This window comes from Chiloscyllium plagiosum, unplaced genomic scaffold, assembly GCF_037043375.1.
Source record: "Chiloscyllium plagiosum isolate Xiang-an unplaced genomic scaffold, Cpla_swu_hap1 HiC_scaffold_16, whole genome shotgun sequence".
Taxonomy (NCBI): Eukaryota; Metazoa; Chordata; class Chondrichthyes; order Orectolobiformes; family Hemiscylliidae; genus Chiloscyllium; species Chiloscyllium plagiosum.
The window spans coordinates 64,179,122-64,201,404 of record NW_028270154.1 but is presented as its reverse complement, the minus strand read 5'-3'; the positions used below and the strand labels follow the sequence as shown (position 1 = coordinate 64,201,404).

The window sequence follows — 22,283 nt, the reverse complement described above, 5'->3', positions numbered from 1 at the left end:
CACACTTAAGCGTGAGAGAAATGTAAATGTTGGATATATTAGTTAGTGGTAACAAACATTGGTTGGATTCTTCAGTATCACAATATCCACACTCAGTTTGTCATGTTACAAGAGATAACATTAAAATTGTTGGAAGGCAAACTCACATCACTACCCACATTCTGGCAACACTTATTTCCACCACCCTTATTGCCACCATAAGGTTGTCCCTCAGCCAATATTTTGCCCTCAGTTCACTACAAATGGTAATACCAAGATTAAATCCAGAATAAAAACAAATCCAACAATTCAATATTGAACATTTCACAGAAATAAGTAAAAACTCTTAGTGCCTGTCATTTGTAAGTTAACCTATCCTCCTATGGAATGCCTACAGCTTAGGAGGTTGAAGATTGCTTAAAATCTAATGAGAACACTACAGATGGCCATGGTCAATGCCCTGGAGAAGTTTGGAGCCTTGAGAGCTCTCTGTGGATTACTACATCTGAATATGGGTCAGCCAATCTGCTCCAGCTGCTATATAGCACTAACTGGGGAGTGGTGAAAAGGCCGGCATATGGAGCAAGGATGCTGCCATTCTGAGAGACAATCACAAGTGCCTCGCCCATGCAATCAAAGCCTTTATCCTCAGCAATGTGACAGCTTGGCTTCCCCCGATTGCAAACTCCTGGTATAAATACAATGTCCTTTTCTGCTAGAAACAAAGAAGTGCATTAATAATGGTTTTATGAGGCCTTTATGGAATATTCCTGTCATGGTTGAATAGTTTGCACAGAGAAGTGAAAGTTGCAGCAGTGGTGAAAGGAGGAAGCATGAAGTGAGAGTATGAGGAGAAGGAGTTGGAATAGTGTGGTGTTATGACAGAACTGATGAGTCATGAAGTTGTAGGTGATGCAGATGCCAGACTGGCGCAGGATTCTGACCTCAACAACTCTGTTGAGATCAATGATTTATTTCTGCACTGTAGCTATGTCCTGACTCATGGCATTGAGCTCCCTATTAAAAGATTTCCACTAGTGATGAAGTGTTGCCTGAAGGGTATCTCTCTCTCTGTTTCTATCCATCACCAAATACCAGGATCTTCAATACTGTATTCTCGAGCCTAGAGTAGCTCTTGACCTTGTGTAGCCAGTATTTTATTTGTAATGATTTCCTGCCGTCTGGAGACTGAACATACTTCACCCTTAAGGGTGCTGACTGGCTTTGACTGACAGCAGTGATACTCCATTTCCAACACCAACAAACAAGAATGTGGCCAATGAAAAATGTGAATAGCTACAGATGTAAACGTGAGTCATGATTTTTAGCTGCCAGCACCAATTTCATGCTTTTCCTGTGACCACACAAATAGGTGTGTGCAGCCTTGCCTCCTACACATTCATCCTTGAACATTTCTTTCAGTGTTTAATTCCATGACTGAATCACCATTTAATAGTTAAGTTGTGGATAAGATGTATTTTGGAGGCACAATGGGAGTCATGTAAATGAATTGAGATCAGAAATTTGTAAACATTGATAAGATTTCATTCTTTCATTGTGTCTTGACTATCACATGATTATTGTGTAACATATTCACAAGCGGATTTGGAAGCATACAAGATGATTATTGCACAGTACTGCACTGAGATGGAAGCACTCTGCTGTAATCTTTCTGTGTTTAAATCTTGTTTTACTATTGTCAAACAAAGGTAGGTTTTGCTCTGTTCTTTTGGTCTTTTTTTATTATGACGGTGCCAATTGAGAGAGACATGTAAACGTTCATAATGTGAGACACTTTTATTAGCTCCAATTTCGGTCCATCTCAACTTAAAAAGGAAGAGATTGATCAGTTGTTTTGCAATTGATTCGTATGAGTTGAGGCAAACTATATGGTCTGAACAGACAGCACAGGTTTCCCCATTCATATTACAGGAGAAGCTCCCAGAAGGTTGGCATTTAGCAGAATCTGTGGAAAAGACAATGTTATCTTATTACTGTGAATTGAAAAGACAAAACATGAAAAGAAACTGCTTTTAGAAAGATTTTAAATTGTGCAAAACTCATATACATTCTTCCATTTGCAATTACGAGATGAGTATTTTCCTCACAGATGAGACATAACTCCACTTGTCTTTCTCTCCAGCACATTAATTGTTTAGGCTAAAACTGGACAAAGATTTAAATTGGAGATGTCATCTCTGACCATCTCTTGAATAGAGGTATTTTTAAAAAAGCATGTGTGGACTGGTTGGGCCGAAGTGCCTGTTTCCATACTGTAGGGAATCTAATCTTAATGTTCACTTGCCTGAGTGTAGAGCTCATCTTACTAACGGTGGGAGTAGACCCACAGAGCTAGAGGCATGTGATAGGAGGCACATGAAGTGAAGCCCAGTGATAGAACAGTGCTACAGGTGAGTGACAAGGCCAATCCAGCAAACCAACCACAGAACTGGTGGAAACATCTGAAGAGTGACCCAGTGGCAATTTAGTGCTGTGGACCAAAGAATTCAAAGCCCAACTAGGTATCAAACCAAATAAAACATTGGTTAAGCTGTAGCTACAGTATTGTGCAGTTCAAGAATCTACACAATAGGAAAGATATGATTGAATTGGAAAGGTTGCAGTGGAGATTCACCACAATGTTTCCTGGGCTGGAGGGTTTTAATTAAGAGCAGAGTTTGGATAGACTGGAATTGCTTTCATTGAATTATCGGATAATAGCATTATACAGTACAGAAAAGGCCCTTCGGCACATTGAGCGTACACTGACAAACTACTCTAAATTTACACTAGTCTCTAATTACCATTTTCTTTGAACCGAGGGGACTGAGGGAGGATATGATTGAGATATGCGAAATTATGAGGAGCATAGATAAAGTAGACAGGAAGGAACACTTCTCCTTGCTGGAGGAATGAATGACCAGGGGGCATTGATTTAAGATAAGGATTTCAGCAATTAATAAATCAAGGAAAGAATAGAGACGAGCAATGCTACAGAGTTGGAAGTGATGATGTGGCAGATCTGGAATTGGTGGCTTAACCCAGGGTTGAATAACTTGCCAAAACTGTGAATAGAATGGCTTAGTCTCAGACAGTGGTGAGGCAGTGATCAGGGAACAGAGTTTGTGGTAAAGAAGTGACAAATAATTTCACTGAACTGAAAACTAATAAAGTAGAAGAGGATGTAGAAAGAACTATGATGAAGATCAAAAAAGACGAGAGAAGGGGAAACAAAATAAGTCCCATTGGGCAAGAACCAGCTGAAAGATTGTGTCCACTATGGCAGTTGTGTTATGGATCTTGGGAAAGAGGTAGAATTGGATTGAGCAGAATTGGGGAACAGCTGCTGTTTATAACTACTTCTGCCAGGAAATCTGCTTTCATGGCAAATGATTTTTGTTTGCCCAGTGACATTCCCACACATCCATGGCAGCTCATTTGGGCATGATATGGCAAAGATATTCAGAGGAGATGAGGTCAGTCTGGGGAATGGAGACTTGAACTGGTATGGTGGCAGTCAATGTCTGATGGAGGAAACAGGAGGAGATACTGAAGAGTTGGCATTCAGCCTCTGCAAAATTGAGGCCTGTTCATCAAATAACAATGATATAATTGTTGGCAGGTGTCCAAAATGGTTTATAACATTGTCACAGACGGTTTCAATATTGTGGCTGGGATGAAAATTTCTTTGGATTAGTGGTGCTGGAAGAGCACAGCAGTTCAGGCAGCATCCGAGGAGCAGTAAAATTGACGTTTCGGGCAAAAGCCCTTCATCAACTTCCAGCTCTCTACAAGAATCTCAGGGAGTCCCTCTCCCACTGCAACTCCCAGGTCTCTACAAGAATCTCAGGGAGTCCCTCTCCCACTGCAACTCCCAGGTCATTTCCTCTGCCCTGAAGGTCTTCCAAACTTCCAGCTCAGCACTGTCCCCATGACTTGGCCTACCTGCCTATCTTCTTTTCCACCTTTCCACTCCACCCTCCTCCCTGACCTATCTCCTTCATCCCCTCCCCCACTCACCTATTGTACTCTATGCTACTTTCTCCCCACCCCCACCCTCCTCTAGCTTATCTCTCCACCCTTCAGGCTCTCTGCCTTTATTCCTGATGAAGGGCTTTTGCCCGAAACGTCGATTTTACTGTTCCTCGGATGCTGCCTGAACTGCTGTGCTCTTCCAGCACCACTAGTCCAGAATCTGGTTTCCAGCATCTGCAGTCATTGTTTTTACCTTGAAAATTTCTTTGCACAGGTTCAAACATGAGCATTGTTCACATGACAAACAAAACCTATTTGTAACAATTCTTTAAATTATTGGCCAACAATAAATATACCTCTTTACACAGAGGTGGTAGTTCAGCAGTCAAAGGAGAGCTATTGCAACTTTTTCTTTCATTGTTTCAGCATAGTGCAAATGTTATAACTATTGCTCATGTACACCTACATTTATTAACAATGGTGGCTACACAGAGCACAGAACAGAACAGTAATATTCATTCCTCCCACAAATGATTACAAATGTACAGCAGAAATGTACAGTACCTGAACAGCAGAAAAAGGAAATAGGGGCTTCTTGTATGATTAATTCTGGCTTTCAACAAAACTCTGCTTACACCTTTCACCAGAAAACAACTTGTTATTTTCAGGGGACTAAAAGATAATGGGCATCCCATAAACTAGGGCATTTAATCAAAATCAGCAGAATAAAGTATGGAATGTCATACAATTCCACTGGCGGTGATGAGGCCTAGTTCATGCTCATCAATCAAAACACATATTTGATGTCAGGGAGATTAGAACTCACTCAGAGATGCTACCTACTCTAACACCTGAAACTATGATTAATCAGCTGCAAACTTGATGTGGATCAGTTGTTGGACTTACTGGCTCACAATTGTTTTGAAATACTTTTCTAGATCCAGGAGACATTTACAATATGATCCAGTGTATTCCTCTTGCAAATTGGAAACCACAGGATATACTTAGACTTACTGCATTTCTGCATGGCTTGGAAATGAATGCATTACTGCTACCGAACATCTTGCAATACTAGTGTGAGGTTAACCTGGCCACATAATGCTGATACTGGAAGCGTGGTGTGATTCTCTAGTGTGATATTTCACAGTAAATACTGTGTGAAACCAATTATAATTTGTCGTTATTTTTACTTTTCCTCCACCTTGTGTCTCCTTTTCTTTGCCATCTTTAGGTTTGCATTTTCTCTATAAAACACACTGTTCCCTGCAAGATAGTGTTTAGACAACCTGTTCTCAAGAATCTGTCATAGCTTCTTGCAAACAAGACACAAAAAGTGGGCAAGATTTTGGTTCAATAGGACAATTTATCTTTACATGGAAAAGGAAAGGTATGTACAGCAATATCTGACATTGTGTGGGAAGGCTTGGGAATGGACTTTTATTTTGACATTCAATGATTTACAATTATGCAGACAGGTAATACATTAAAATCACCACAATGTTTTTAATCTCTTTCTTTTGTTTTAATAAAGATATTTTCAAACACAGCTGGTTTAAAAAAAACACATTTCCAATTATAAGGCATTTTTAATGAACTATGAAGCACATGTCACTTAAAGTTTTGTTTGAGTGCAGTTAGTTCCAAATCATCTTTTTAATGCCTCTGAACACACAAGCAATCTGAATCAGAGCTCTGAGTGACAGAATGGGGATTTGTTAAACAGAAGGGAGGACAGATGTTGTGCCAATAGATGCCCACAAGCTAAGCATGGAGCAGCTAAGCTGCATGCACACACACTCTCCCATCAGGACCATTATATCTTTCTCAGGATGGGTCTGGGAATTGCCTCATGTGGTCATGAAATCTGTCAAAAATACACAACTGCAGCGAATAGAATATGCCAATTTTCGTATTTAAACTAAAGCAAAATAGAATCAATTAAACAAGTTTGGAATCAAGATTTTATTTTTCTTTGAGGGTAAATTTCTAAAAAAAACACTTTCCATGCTATCTTTTTGAAATCATAATTAAAATTGCCTACAAAAAAGATGAAATCTCAATCCCTTTTTAAAAGTCCCATGTGTTCTTTCATAATTGGGTTTTAATAATATCCAATGTTCTTCTTCAGAGAAGCATTTTATTTAAAATGCCTTGACACAAATCTCCAGGTTAAAACTAATACAGGAAAATATTAGTGTGGCTCATTTTAAACATTTTTAAAAAAAATGAAGCTGATTGAGTCAATAAAAGCAATATTTAACAATATTTAACAAATCTGTAGCTATATTTCATGTTAAATTCTTTCCTTTTGTCAAGTAGTCTGTTCAGTGATTTCTGCTGAGAAACTGGTAAATGCATTTTATGAGATCTACACAAAGGCATTAAGCATGCTTGAGAAGCTTTGCTTAACAAAAGGAAATTTATTCCAGTATAACTGGCTTCCATGTATTGACTATATACTTTAGTTTGGAATCATGGGACTGTTGCATTGTTTGATGTATGCATTTTATTTTATTGAAAAGATGAAACCATTTCTGATAAAAAGATATAAATTGTTCTCTTGCAATATCGATCCTTTGATTTGAAGGCACAGATTGATAGAAAGTTGAATATTTTCACTTTTGATTCAGGTAAGTAAATTGTTCATAGCTTTCACAAGACAGCCTAAATATTTCCCATTGTATTCATAGGATTAATTCAATTGTTGATTGATTAGATGTTTGAAATATTGTTGATTTCCTTCTGGTCCATCTACCTAAAATAAATGTCAAAATATATTGCCTTTGACATCCAAGAACTTAGAAGTAAGGGACTGGAAATATGTGATTCCTTCTGAAATTGGTTGCATGAACCAAATAAGATGGAGTAAAGGATAGTTTGAAAGTTAAGGGACTTAAGAAGCTGAGAACATCCTCCATGCCAAATGAAAAATATTAATAACAGTCAAAAGCCGAATAAACAGAAGGAAATTGAACCCATACAAATTTTCTCATTGTACGTTTGTGTATTTTGTACTCCTTGTAATTATTGATTGTTATGCTTCATATTTGCTATTTTTGTCAGTACAGTTAATAACCGTGCACATTGAAATGAATGATCAATAGTGAGACTTAAAGCAGCTTGTCATATAACTTCGGAATCAAGCGAAGAGTACATCAGGGATGTCTAACATCTCCAAAACTGTTCAACCACTACACCAAAGCTACCTTCTAAGATATATGATCGACCAGATTGCCACACTATAGGAGTTGAACATCAACATCTTCAGATACACAATTGTCACACTGATTTCCAAATCAGGTGGAATACTATTAAAAATAGGAAATAAAATGTGAGCAAGGAGTATGGCGAGATTGGAGAGATTATCATTGGCGGTGTGAGATCTTCAGCTGAATTGACATAGCTAAGACCAGCTTTGTCAAAATGAATGTCATATTGGCATCAAACAGAACAAATCTGAAACTTAAGAAAAGAATTCTGAGGTACTGTGGTTTTTCATAGTTAACAAAGTGAAGCTGAATACATTCATGATGCACACATATAGGAAGATGTTTAACATATATACCCTACGTAGACAGAAAGACTAATATCAGGAAGTGCTAAAAATTACTGGACAAAGGAGAAAAATCTTGCATAGCATGAAAGAGCAAATGAGACTTTGGTCACATCATGAGATCTCACAGGGGATAATCATCAGGGGCATGAATAGGGTGAATAGCCAAGGTCTTTTCCCTGGGACGGGGGAGGGCATAAGTTTAAAGTGAGAGGGGAAAGCTTTATAAAGGACATACAGGGCAACTGCAGAGAGTGGTGCTGCCAGAGGAAGTGGTGGAGGCTGGTACAGGTATGACATTTCAAAAGGCATCTGAGTAGGAAAGGTTTAGAGGGATATGGGCCAAATGCTGGCAAATGGAACCAGGTTAATTTAGAATATCTGTTCGGCCTGGGCGAGTTGGACCGAAGGGTCTGTTTCTGTGCTAAACAGCCCTATGACTCAATGACTCTAGCTGAAGCAGTTATTGAAGGTGAAGATTGACAGAAAACCTGGAGAAAGAAGCAGAGGAGGAAATACATGATAGACATAAAAGACTGGATGCAGTTGATCAAGTTGGAAAATATATAAAGGCAGCACGGAACATGCAAAGATGGAGGTGCATGTCAAATGTCTGGGGAGAAGATGACACTGACAAATGGACAAAAATAATTCTGTCCTTATTCACCTCATAACTACATAAACAGCTTCCTTCAGCTCTTTGTTTCTACACATATCTCCATACTCTTCTGAATCTGGTTCCTTTTGCACATGTGGTGCTTGTGGTCTCAAAGTGGTCTCTTTGAGTTCCTCCAAATTTCTATCCTTTTTCCTCCAAAAACCTTCAATCTACCTTATTGATGACGCCATTAGTCATTCCCCATAGTTCCTCTAAAGTCTGCTCCAGTATCTAGTTACTTTTGCCTCTGTATAGACCATGGGATGTTTTACGATTAAAGGAGTAATGCGAGAACATTGCAAAAACATACAGTACCTCTCGTTTGGGCTTTATAGATTAATATCCAGGCTGTGTGGCATTCTGAATGAGCAACCAAGTGTAAACACATGTTGAATTCAATACATAAATGATAGCAAGTTAGGTATTGCTAGTTTCTTTAAGATATGTGCTTTAATAAGCAGGTTGATAAGGAGATGTGCAGCTTCCAAAGCAAAAGAGACACCATCCATTTTAAGACACTGGCATTCAGACCTTTGAAGGAAAAAAATAATCTACAAAATGAGGTGTGGCAAAAATAGTACCCAGTCCTTGGTTATTGCATTAGATAATTCTGTAAGTCTGCATTAATCTCATTCTACCTGCGCCTGATCCTTTTTGCATGGTTTTAATTAGTCCATATGACCAGAAGAACAAAACAAAAGGTTGAACAATACTGCTGACATTCAGATCTAACAAATGCTTCTTATTCATTATAAATCCACAATGTACTCATGGATGCTAATCTTTTTATAAAATGTTGTAAATTTGCAATCTTGCTGTGTTTCTATTTTGGCAAGAAATTGCCGGGGAGACATTGGTTAATCAGATTTGTGGAAAGGTTAAACTGCCCTCGGCATCTTATGTATGATATTATGGTAGTTCAAATTTATGTTACAGATGCCTGTGCAGTATCTGATGAAACTGGGATGATGGCCTGAATAAGGTGGGAGTGGGATGGGAGTGGACAATGGGAAAACATGTGAGAGAGATAAAGCAAATAGGCATATTATCCATTTCTCCTTAAAGCGGAGTCGCAGGTAGATAGGATAGTGAAGAAGGCATTTGGTATGCTTTCCTTTATTGGTCAGAGTATTGAGTACAGGAGTCGGGAGGTCATGTTGCGGCTGTACAGGACATTGGTTCGGCCACTGTTGGAATATTGCATGCAATTCTGGTCTCCTTCCTATCAGAAAGATGTTGTGAAATTTGAAAGGGTTCAGAAAAGATTTACAAGGATATTGCCAGGGTTTGAGGATTTGAGCTCAAGGGAGAGGCTGATCAGGCTGGGGCTGTTTTCTCTGGGGCATCGGAGGCTGAGGGGTGACCTTATAGAGGTTTACAAAATTATGAGGGGCATGGATAGGGTAAATAGGCAAAATCTTTTCCTTGGGGCCGGGAGTCCAGAACTAGAGGGCATAGGTTTAGGGTGAGAGGGCAAAGATATAAAAGAGACCTAAGGGGCAACTTTTTCATGCAGAGGGTGGTACGTGTATGGAATGAGCTACCACAGGAAGTGGTGGAGGCTGGTACAAATGCAACATTTAAGAGGCATTTGGATGGGTATCTGAATAGGAAGGGTTTGGAGGAATATGGGCCGGGTGCTGGCAGGTGGGGCTAGATTGGGTTGGGATATCTGGTCGGCATGGACGGGTTGGGCCATGCTGTATATCTCTCTGACTCTAAGTTCTGTGATTCCTGATGAGACCAAAAAACATTAGCTCCGTGATAGATTACAGCCAGTCCAAAATTCTGTCCCCGATAAGTCAATATACCTGATCCCAAGATGTTTAGGTTTCTTTTATTTAATAGCCTGTTCTTGGTGACATATTGTACATTCAAACCTCAAATTGACTGGCATTTCCCACTCAGGGCACAGAAGTCACTCCCTCAAACTTGCCATTCATGAAAATGCTTATAATGTATGATTCACTCTGTAGACTGACAATAATCAGTCGTTTTCAGTATTAATTCATCAGATTTACTGGAGGAGTTAGATCTCTTGGAATACAGAGAGATCTAGCCATTTAGATAAAGAACTGGCTCAAAGGTAGAAGACAGAGGGTGGTGGTGGAGGGTTGTTTTTCAGACTGGAGGACTGTGACCAATGGAGTGCCACAAGAATCGGTGCTGGGTCCACGTCTTTTCATCATTTATTTAAATGACTTGGATGTGAACATAGGAGATATAGTTAGTAAGTTTGCAGATGACTCAAATTGGAGGTGTAGTGGACAGAGAAGAAGGTTACCTCAGAGTACAATAGGATCTTAATCAGATAGGCCAATGAGCTAAGAAATGGCAGATGGAGTGTAATTCAGATAAATGCGAGGTGCTGCATTTTGGAAAAGCAAATCAGAGCAGGACCTATACACTTAATGCTAAGTTCCTGGGGAGTGTTGCTGAGCAAAGAGACCTTTAGAGTGCAGGATAATAGCTCCTTGAAGGAGAGTTGCAGATAGATAGGATAGTGAAGAATGTGTTTGATATGCTTTCCTTTATTGGTCAGAGTATTGAGTACAGGAGTCGGGAGGTCATGTTGCGGCTGTACAGGACATTGGTTAGGCCACTGTTGGAATATTGCGTGCAATTTTGGTCTCCTTCCTATCAGAATGATGTTGTGATACTTGAAAGGGTTCAGAAAAGATTTACAAGGATGTTGCCACGGTGGGAGGATTTGAGCTATAGGGAGAGGCTGAATAGTCTGAGGGTTTTTCCCCTGGAGGCTGAGCGGTGACCTTACAGAGGGTTATAAAATCATGAGAGTCATTGATAGGATAAGTAGAAAAGGCCTTTTCCCTGGGGTGAGGGAGTCCAGAACTAGAGGGCATAGGTTTAGGATGAGAGGGGAAAGATATAAAAGGGACCTAAGGGCAGCTTTTTCATGCAGAGGCTGGTGCTTGTTTGAAATGAGCTGCCAGAGGAAGTGGTAGAGGGTTGTACAATTAAGCATTTAAAAGGCAGCTGGACATGTACATGAATAGGAAGGGGTTAGAGGGATATGGGCCAAGTGCTGGCAAATGGGACTAGATTAGATCAGTATGGATGAGTTGGACAGAAGTGTCTCTTTCCGTGCTGTACATCCCCATGACTCTGTGACTCTGTGAGAATTTCCACACTTAACTGTCTGAGTGTTTTCAGAACATCAAAAAAATTAGTAAGATTTTCTTTTTACATCAGACTGTTAAACATATTCCCATTAATTTTGCTTCAAGATGGCAGTCAACCCAACACTGTTAATATATCATATTGGTGTTGTGATGTAGCATTCGGTGATTATCATGTTAACTTTTCTTCAGACGTTGACAGGCTTATCACATTAATTCCACATTTCATGTTTTCTTTTCATTTCAAATATATGACTAGTTTAATATTACATGTCACACTAGTACTCATACTGCTCATTATTGCCACAGTTCTTCTCCATCCTGCTCAACTGTTCACTTAAGTCCACCTACTCATTGTGCTGATATATATTATTCCAACGTGGCATCCTCTGGTTAAAGGGTTTCACCCTGGGCTTTCCCAAGAACAGATGAATTTTTCAGATAACAGACACTGACAGCTGACAGCACCTTACATTACATTATTCAGGTTATTTATCTTTGCCTCTAGCTACACTTGTACAAAGAAAACAAAACACATGCATTTGTAAAATTAAAATGGGGAAAGAGTAGCTAGATTGCACGCGAACATTACTACTTTATGGTCGAGTGTTTAATGCTTAGAAATGTTGTCTTGCCAATATTCTGCATGTTCAGGGTTGGGGATGCAGAATGGTCACAAGGAACAATCTGTGTGCTTGAATGGTGAAGTTTTTGGTGGCACAAATAATGTTGGGCCTCAGGTCTCATTTCCATTTGGTTGACAACAGCAACAGGATGTTCATGGCAAAGTACAATAGAAGATTAGGACATAGCTGACTTTGTTCAGTTAGAAAGGAGGATGACCAGGAAGCTTGGGAGTGGGTTAGGAGGCATTCAATTTGGGGTAGAGATCAGTAAAGTAAAAGACAAAAAGGAGAAAGAATGGGCGAGATGGGGGAACTCACAAATCTAAACCAGATCTTGTAGTGTCCCATTTTCCAACAAACTGTTGGATAGATCAAAAACCTCTGCCGGAAAAATGTTACCTCTCCTCTCTGGCCCAGATACTCTGAAGCCAATTACAGTGCAACCTAGTTGAGATTATCTGACTATGAAAGAAAGGGAATTCTTCCTGGTTGAAGAGCAGTACACCTCACCAAGATTTAGTGTGCATAAAGCAATAAATATAACAGTAAAATATTTTTTGTGGAAAGTAAGCTGAGCCAGCATTTACGGCCTATCCTTATTTGCTTTTGAGAAGGTGGTGATAAGTGGCATTATTAAACCACTGAAGTTCATCTAGTTTAGGTTCACCCAAAATGAAAGATCCAGGAATTTTTTTCAGAGACAGTGAAGAAATGGCCATATAGATCCATTATGTCCAATTCATTACATTGTCCTTTGGGCCTTATGTTACATCCATTATAGTTTTGCTGCAAAGCATCAGATACGTGGCCTGAAACTGAGTAGAGATATTCTGATCACAACCATTGTATGCTTGGAATTTCAAAAGAACAGCTGATCAATTAAAGAAAAACAAACTCCAAACAGAAACTGTGAAATTATAGCCCAGGTATGAAATATAATTTTCATAATTTTAATTACTAATTATATTTTCAGATTTGATTGAATCTAATCCGAAACACATCCCACTGCCTTGGTACATTCTCCAACATTATTCAAGCCTTAATACTGAGAATCATGCAGAACTAAAGTTATGAAAGAGAAGGAGAGCTGAACTAGCCAAAAGAAGGAAAATAGAAAGTGAGCATCGTAATCACTAATGGATGATCAAGTATGTTCCGATAATGTCCAAGTGAGTTTGCCAATTGTAGTTTGACATGCTCCTGAAAGTTTAATACCAGAGTCTCCCTTCACCAAGTGCCCCACTCTCACTATGCTCAGATGCAGTCACCGTCATGAGACGGTGCATTCATTTGAGTGTCACAGTGGCTCAGTGGTTAGCACTGCTGCCTCACAGCACCAGGGATTCAAGTTCAATTCCACTCTCGGGTAACTGTGGAATTTATACATTACCCTATTTCTGCATAGGTTTCCTCCGGGTGCTCTGATTTCTTCCCACAATCCAAAGATGGGCAGGTTAGGTAGATTGGTCATGCTAAATTGCCCATAATCCAGGGATATATAGGCCAAATGGATTAGACATGAGAAAATGCAGGGTTACATGGATAAGGTAGGGGGTTGGGTCTGGGTGGGATGCTCTTCAGAGGGTTGGTATGAACTCAATGGGCCAAACAGCCTGCTTCAGCACTGTAGGGATTCTGTGAAAGCCATTTTGAGAGCAAACAGATTCTGCACTAACAGATCGGACAAGTCTTGATTATTAGTTAAATTGTATTTGATTCCATCTGTTTACTTGCTATAAATAGTAAAAATGGGAATAAACACTTGTTTACTACCCTTCATCCCCCTCTGAGGGGTTCCATTGCTTGGCAGCTGGTTTGTGATACACTGTAATGTGAACAATGTAAGCTCAATTCTGAGGCTGAGGAAATAATGAAGGACTCTCCCTCTCAACCTTGCCCTGTACCTGAAGCATAGTGACCCTTGGGCTAAATTCATAAGTCAACTCTTGAATGAGAGAGCAACTTGGTAAGATAATGGCAACTTTACATTATCCCATGAGGTTCTCCAATTTCTTACATTTCAAGAAGGGATACCCCAAATTATTAAGCTCCTGACTGAGGTGAGATGAACTGTCTTCCCTTGTTTATTTGCATTCCCCTTTCATTAATCACTGAATTCACATCATAGAGCTTTTTTTCAGGAACAGCCTTCTGTAAAAAATGCACATTTTCAAATTTCAGAATGTCAATGAATACTTTACATACTGAGGGATATGGACCAAATGCGAGTGAAAGGGATTAGGTCAGATTGGAATGGCTGGTTGGTGTGGATGAGTTGGACCAAAACGTCTGTTTCAGTTCTGTATGAGTGAATGATTCTACGACTTGATGACTCTATCAATGGTTGAAAGACACTAAAGGCATACCTCACCAAAGGATCAATAGGATCAATATTCCTGATGTTATACTGTATTTCCAGGGAAAGAAATATCCAAGATATTGTAAATCTGGGTAATTTGTTTAACATGGTATAACATGTCATGCTGTTTCTTTAAATATGCAAATTAGTTCAGATGACTAAATCAGAACCCAATAGCTCATTTTTGGCTTGAGTAGAAAGATGACCATTCCTTTCCCACCTGTGTTTTCTAGTGACTAGAGGAATACGGAATGGAGGCATCTCAAAAGATTGAGTCCATTGACATTTTACAAAATGACACTGTGGGTCCAGGAGGAGCAGGTAAATTCAGGTCACTCTTGTCCCTGGTTACTCAACCTCGAATATGATATCCTGCAGAAATCCATTATGCACCCGAGTGCAGGGGAATTGTTTGTTTGAGGCTTTGCTGCCAGTCAATCGTACCTTCCTAAGGTCTTGGGTGAGAAAAGGTCAGAGGGCGTACATATGACACCTCGGAATCCTCAGGTATCCTGCTCCCAAAGGTCAGGATGCTTCACTGTTTTGTCTGGACCTCCTTTCACCTTTCCAATTCCTGCTGTGGGTTAAAGTCAGGGCTACAAGTACTGTTTTATGAGGGACATGTACTTAAAGTGACTGTGGAGAAAAGTATGTATTTTTAAAAGTAAACCTTAAAAGCCTTTGAAGGATTTTGGCCAATAAAAATGGTAATTCGCACAATGCATTTCCTGTTTTAATGGTCTTAGTCCATAAGAAGTTGATTTGGAGAGAGCATCAGATGTATTGGATTGCAGGCATACTAATGCCTGGAGAGGCTGTAACTGAATCAGCATAAATTTGCAAAATCGATGAGCAGATGTGACTGAAGCATCAACAGCTGAATATGAATAATCTTGTCCCTGGCATTATTTGCATAATTGGTGTCTGTTGGGCATTGAAGCCAGTTCTCGGCTGCCTGGCAACACGGAAATTGTGATTATGAACAGAAGTAACAGATGCAAGGTGATATCTTGAATGTCAATTACTGGCAGAAAGAATTACTTTATTCTCTGAGTTTTTGTTGCAATGCTGGAATTTCACAGATTCAGTTAAAAATCAATAGATCATATTCCATGATGTAGCTAGACTACCTCCATTATAGAACTTCAGAACTCACTATCACTTTTAGAATGGGCTGATCATGTCAGTTTCAATTGAGTTAAGCACAGAAATTAAGGTGACACAAACCATCACAGAAAGGATGACTCAAGAGTCTATTATTTACAATTGATTTCACCAAAGGTTGGTCTTAGTCTTTAAATTAGCTAATTCAAATTTCTAATGTTCGGGTTACATTTTACATACAACTACAGCCACTATCAGCAGAGGTAAACTTTGCAAGGTCCAGAAGGTCATGGCTGCCTCTTTCTTAAATAAAATTCAGTCTAACATGTTTGATAGGTTTGAAGATGTACACACCCATCAAACATTGAAGAGAGCTTAAGATCATGACTTTAGAATAAAATTTAAAAAGAAAAAATATTGATCACGAGTATCTCTACTGAAACAATGTCATTCTGTTTGAATATTATCTGGGAGATTTGCTGAATCATTTGTCCAGAATGTTCTGTGTCATGAAAGTTGCATTGTTTATTGACTTGCATTGCTATATCAATGAGCTTCTAAACCTGTAGATAGTACAGGATTATAATTGTGCCTTTTTTTTGGAAAATCCCTGGTGGAGGTTAAATTTACCAGAGTGTCACTACTTGGTAAACAGGCAACCTGCATTCTCATTCTGTGGCATCACACTGCACAGCACACTGCTATTGCAATATTCACCTTCTTGACTTGAAGTAAGTTGGCATGATTTCCAGCTGGAGAACATGTCTGAGATGGGCAATATGCACAGAACACTGTTGCAATCACCCCTCTGTGGAGAGCACAACAATGCCACTAACCTATATAGTGATCACTGCAGGGTGCAAAGAATGAAATTTGTAATCCATCTTTGTAGTGCTGAACATCACAAGTTAAATTTGTTTCTTTTGCCTACATCTTCTAGTGAAGACATGTGGATGTATATCCGCTGAACACTTTATTTAGATTAGAAATTACTTTTGTGTCATTAATTATTAAAAATCATTAATGACAAACACATCGTTGCTGATATCTAACAGAGCAGTCTTTGTAATATATTAAAGTGCTGACCACAGATCAACTAATAAACCAGCAAACCAGAACTAAAATGCCTTAATGACCTACCAGCTATTTCTATTTAAATTTATTGCAAATCAATGGGTGCCTAAGAAAATGTTCTCCTCTATGGAGATATGCCGTCATTAACCATCCTGCTAGATTGATGTTAATTGTTGATTCAGTTAACCAATAATATCTATGTGTATATAGTGCCAGGAAATCGAGCTCAGACCAGACAATTATTGACCATCATATCCTTGGAGGAACAATTTAGAATGATTGGAATTGAAGTACATTAGACTTGACAAGTGTGAAAAATAAGTTGATAAATAATTGTTAAAAGATGCAATTCATAACAACACTTTCACTCTACAGGCTTCCAGAAAGAAAAAGCAAAATTCACCAAATGGTTGCTACAGAAACTATTTCCTCTCAGTGTCATCCATACTGGAAAGATGCAAGATTTAAAATTTAGGAATGTATGATGGAAATAAAAACAAAAAGGGTATATGGTTGCAAGTACCTTTCAATATTGCTGGCAACGTGTATGTCAAGTTTATTGCATGGCAATATACATTTGAACATATTGAAAATAAGCAAATAACCGTGTTGAAAAAATATCTCTCATGCAATACATTGCAGTATTTTAGTACTGTTGTTGAACTTCCATAAGGAGAAGTAATATAATTAATATAATAATATATTAAAGTAAATAAAAATCCTTAAATTGTGCATTTTCTGATTTCTAAATTGTTTCATGAGTTGCAAAGATCTCCTTTTGAACGAATGTACACGGATCAGCTCTGAGCTTTTCCTGACTAAAAATAACAGCTATTTTGCACTCCATGGAGGAAATGCCTAGCAACAAGGACAAAAGCATACCAAGTAAAGAGAGCTCATTCTGGCAAAAGATAGACCAAAAAAGGAAATGTGTGGTCAGTTATATAATGTTGGACACTTAGGACCTTGTCTCATTACCATTATAGGTCACCTATGTTCCAAATTTTCTTGTGTGCACTGTGATGTTGGGTGTATGCAAATGGCATTTTCACGTTTCTGAAGGTTTTGAGGAAAAGGATGAAAATATGTTCTAAGTGGGGACTTCTGCTAATAAGCCACACCTTTTTAATAATTCTAGCTTATGCCCACAAATATCCGACTAATTGATGATCATTGTAACTTAAAGGTATCTGGAGGAGGTTACCTTACGCAATTAATGGCATAGTTTTCTGGCAGTAATTCAATGCAGCCTTCATTCATACATTTTCACCGAAGATGCAGAGTGCACTGGTCAATACTAAATGGAATATTTTGATTTTCAAAATGTTGAAAGAGAGGACATCTTGGTCGTGGAGTTGGTTGGATGTCATATAGTCAAAGAAGTATAGAGCACAGAAAAAAGCCCTTTCAAAACAACCACTTATTCTAATCCCATTTTGTAAAATATGATTCCACATTCCTGATAAAGGGCTTATGTCAAACATCAATGCTCCTGCTCTTTGGTTGTTACCTGACCTGCCGTGCTTTTCCAGTGCTATTCTGATTTTCCAACATCTGCAGTCCTCACTTTCTCCATATATGTATATGCCTTGACATTGCAACTGTACAGCTAAATACATCTTAAGTGTTATAAAGGTTTCTGCCTCCATCACTCTGACAGTTGGTGAGTTCCAGATTCCCAGTTAGTGACCTTTTTTTACCTCACATCCCCTCTAAATCTCCTGCCCCTTAACTTTAATCTATGTCTTGGGTCATTGATCCTTCTACCAAGGGGAAGTGTTCCTTTCTGTCTACCCTACCTATCCCCATCATAATTTTAGACATCTCAATCATGTCCCCACTCAGACTCCTCTGCTCCAAGAAAAACAAGCCAGTCTATCTAAGATCTTCTCGCCACTAAAATTCTCCAGCCCAGGCAAACATATTGGTAAATCTCCCATGTACCCTCCCAAGTGCAATCACATCCTTCTTATAATGTGGATTCTAGAACTGCACACAATACTCCAGCTGTGACCTAACCAACATTTTATACAGTTCCAACATAACCTTCCTGCCCTTAACTCTATGCCTCAGCTAATAAAAGCAAGAGGTAGCTTTGAAGATAGTAGATACATTGGCTGTAATTTTCCAAAAATCATGGATTCTGGAGAAGTACTTGAAGATTGGAAAACAACTAATGTGATATCCATATTCAAAGAGGAAGGGAGACACAAAAGCAGGTAACTATAGATCAATTTGCTAATCATCTATTATCGGAATAAATTATGAAGGAAGTCATAGCAGCACATTTGGGCCTGCTGGTTGTTTAGCTCAGGTGGTTAGAGCATGGTGTGAATATTCCCACAGTCATGGGTTCGTTCCTCACACTGACCCAAACTGTTGGCTTCAACTGAGAATTTAATGCTTCGCAATACTGTTTGGTTGACATCTCCTGTCGAGTTTTTCTCTGTGCAATTGAGAATGTTAGCCCTTATTTCAAGGGGTGGGGTGAGGTGGAGTATAAGAATAGAGAAGTCTTCCAGAAACTGAACAAGGTGCTGGTGAGACCACATCTGTAATACTGTGAGCAATTTTAGTCCCCTTATTTAAAGAAAGATATTATTTCTTTGGAGGCAGTTCAGAGCAGATTCACTTGGATGACCCCTGGTCTTGAGGGATTCTCTTATGAATAAGGCTAAACAAGTTGGGACTTTACTCATTGGAGTTTAGAAAAATGAAAGGTTATCTCATTGAAACACATAGGATGTTTCCCCTCATTGGAGTGTCTGGGGCCAGAGGGCAGTCTCAGAATAAAGAGACACCTATTTAAGACTAAGATGAGGAAGAATTTCTTCTTTCAGTGAATTGAGTGTCTTTGGAAGTCCTTGCCACAGATTGCTCAGACAGAGTCCTCATGCATATTTAGGGTTGAGACAGCTAGATTCTTGATCATTCGGGGAATCAAGGAATACAGGAAATGGGCAGGAAATTGGACATGAGGAATGCTGGATAAGCTATGTTCCATTTGTTTTGCAGGACAGACCTGAGGGGCTGAATGACATACTGTTCTTATCTCTTATGGCATAACTATCCCATCTGCCTTCTTAACTATTCTATCTACTTGTCCTGCTACCTTAAGGTACAGATGGATATACACACCAAGATTCGTTTGATCCTTGGTACCTCCCAGGATCCTCCAGTTCATTATCTCTTTCCCTGTCCCTGTGCAAGTGCATCACTCATACTTATCCAGATAAAATTCCATTTGCCATTGATCAGCCCAATCACAAAAGACCCCTTAATCATTACCCCTACTTATTACCCCTCAGTTAAATCTGGATCAAATCAGCCAAATTTCTTGAAGTCCAAATAGACCACATTGAATGCATTGCCCTCATCACCTCTTCACAAAATTCAATCAAATTAGTCAGACATGCGCTGCCCATAACAAAACCACACTAACTGTACTTGATTAATCCCTGTCTCTCCAAGTGGAGATTAATTCTGTCCCTCAGAATTGCTTCCAGTAGTTTCCCCACATCTGAGGCTACAGTGATTGGTCTGTAGTTTCCTGATTTATCTCTTGCTCCCTTACTGAATAACGCTACCACAATGGCTGTCCTCCAGTCCTTTGGCATTCTCTCCTGTGGTCAGAGAGGAATTGAACATTATTGCTAGCGCTTGTGCTATTACCTTGCTTGCCTCACTCAGCAGCCTTGGATACATTTCATCCGGCCCTGAAGATTTATCTACTTACACGCCTGCCAGACCACTCAGAACCTTTTCTTTGTCTATGCTAATTTGTTTAGGAACATCACAGAGCTTATCTCTGATTTCTATACCTAAATCATCCCTCTCACTATTGAATACTGTCAGAAAATATTCATCTATATTGTCTGACACCAGGCATAAATTACCACTGTGATCTTTACTCTTTCCCTAGTTATCCTTTTACTCTTGGTAGAGGTAGAACAGAGGAGGAGGGATGTTCTGTATCTGTAGGGGGAAAGATATAGGAAGAGGAGTAAGTCATTTGGCCCCTCAAGCCTGCTCTACCATTCACTAGGATCACAGGCTTACCTGACATTCCTCATAGACAATTTCCTTCCCTTTCCTCGTAATCTTTGATTCCCCTAATTATCAAGAGTTTATCCACAACTCATTATGTTTGAGTCTCAAACACAATAACTTCACTTCCACCATCACAACAACAATGCAGTCCATTCCCCATCTAACTGAACAATGACAGTCACACACCTTAGGCTATCACATCTTTCATTGGCATGATACCTCAGACATATCTCTCAGCTCTTCAGCAAATGAGGCATTACACACACACACAATCATATTCAATCATAAGCATTACTCCAAAACAAAAATAGAACAGGCACCAGCAAGACGAATGGGAGAGTGGAAGCACAACTTTGTTAAAGAACTCTCCTTGAAGATACAGAACTGGCCATCATCTGGTGGGATTGGGAGCAGAAGTCACATTACTGATAAGTGGTACACATTTATTCCCAACCTCTAATTCCCAAACCTATCCTCACTCCCATGTTTTAAACAGTTATTTCATTTTTATCCAACTATTGATGTCGGTGAGAGAGGAAAAGAGCACTGTGGGAACAATTATCATTAACAAAAGCTCAGAGATTGGTATCACAAATAAGTTCAAATTCTACATGGGTCTGAAAGTGTTAGAGAGAAGATATTGGCTGGTTGTATTTAAACTTGATAAGGCACCAGGACAGATAAGATACATTCAAGAATACGGGGCAAAGTAAGAGTAGAAATTGTGGAGGCATTGGCCATAATTTTCCCATCTTGAAGAAGTTGAGACTGTTCTTCTTAGAGAAGAAAAGGTTGAGAAGAGATTTCTTTGAGGTAATCAAAATTACAATCTGGATAGAATAGGTAGGGAGACTGGGTGAATGCAAGATGACAACATGGCCATTGTAAGTTTGTGATTTGGAGGGGAGGGAGATATCAGTTGCCTAAGGAAAGGTGGGAAAGGATTTGGGGATGTCATGTTATTGATGCCAAGCTGGGGTGGAGAAACATTTTGTTGGGGGCCTGTTGCTACTTCCTCCCAAACGCTTTGCCTTGAGTAGATTAAAAAGCAGCGTGCCCATTCAAATCTGCCTTCTGGTGTCAAGTATATTGTGGTAGGGAGGCAGAATTAGGCCCTTACCTACCCCTTAGTTGGGCAATTAAGGGTCACAAAGAGGCTTAAGGCCAGGTAGGCTTGCAGGCAGCTTACCCCACCTAATGTATTATGGGGTAAGCATTTTTGGTGGGTGAAAATGTGGCAACTGGGTCACCTGACATCGTCTATTGGTCCCCTACCAAATGTACATTGCAGGGGAAAGGAGACGGTTGGGATTTTAAATGAACTTAAAGGTTAGGGATGGATCCTCAAAGTGGCATGTGCAGGACAGCACACATATCAGATGGAAGAAAGACCATTGGTACCACCTAACCTGCACATGTGGTTTCAGTGGGAGTGAGGTTCTGCTGTGGAGACATTAGGCATTTCAAGGCCAATCTTTACAAAGTAGCTGATTGGCTGATTAATATATCCGTCCAGCTGCTTCTTAAATGTTGTAATTATGCCACCTCCACCACTTTTTCTCTGGCAGATCATTCCATACACACACCACCCTCTGCATGAAAAAGTTACCCCTTAGGTCCCTTTTAAATCTTTCCCCTCTCACTTATGCCCTCTAGTTCTAGGTGGAAAAGATGACCTTATCTATTTGCCATTTCCTCTGGCAACTCATTCCATATACACACCACCCTCTGTGCCATACAGAGACATGCACGAAAATTCCTAGAA

At 39.4% G+C, this 22,283-nt stretch overlaps 2 long non-coding RNA genes across 9 annotated transcripts in view; one reads left to right on the top strand and one right to left on the bottom strand.

The window, feature by feature from the left end:
- Positions 1 to 22,283, bottom strand: part of LOC122556751 (uncharacterized) — a 91,543-nt gene that overhangs the window by 9,875 nt on the left and 59,385 nt on the right. For 4 of the 8 annotated variants that reach the window (XR_015759661.1, XR_015759664.1, XR_015759665.1 and 1 more), the window contains one exon: positions 1,767 to 1,945. The exons of the other annotated variants lie outside the window; for them this stretch is intronic. This is a non-coding gene — a long non-coding RNA (uncharacterized LOC122556751). Of the gene's footprint in view, positions 1 to 1,766; positions 1,946 to 22,283 lie in introns of those variants that run through there. 8 annotated transcript variants of the gene reach the window in all.
- On the top strand, positions 1,630 to 17,285 carry LOC148147558 (uncharacterized). Its single transcript, XR_015759667.1, has 3 exons — positions 1,630 to 1,688; positions 5,186 to 5,341; positions 16,844 to 17,285. It is a non-coding gene; the product is annotated as an uncharacterized LOC148147558 (long non-coding RNA).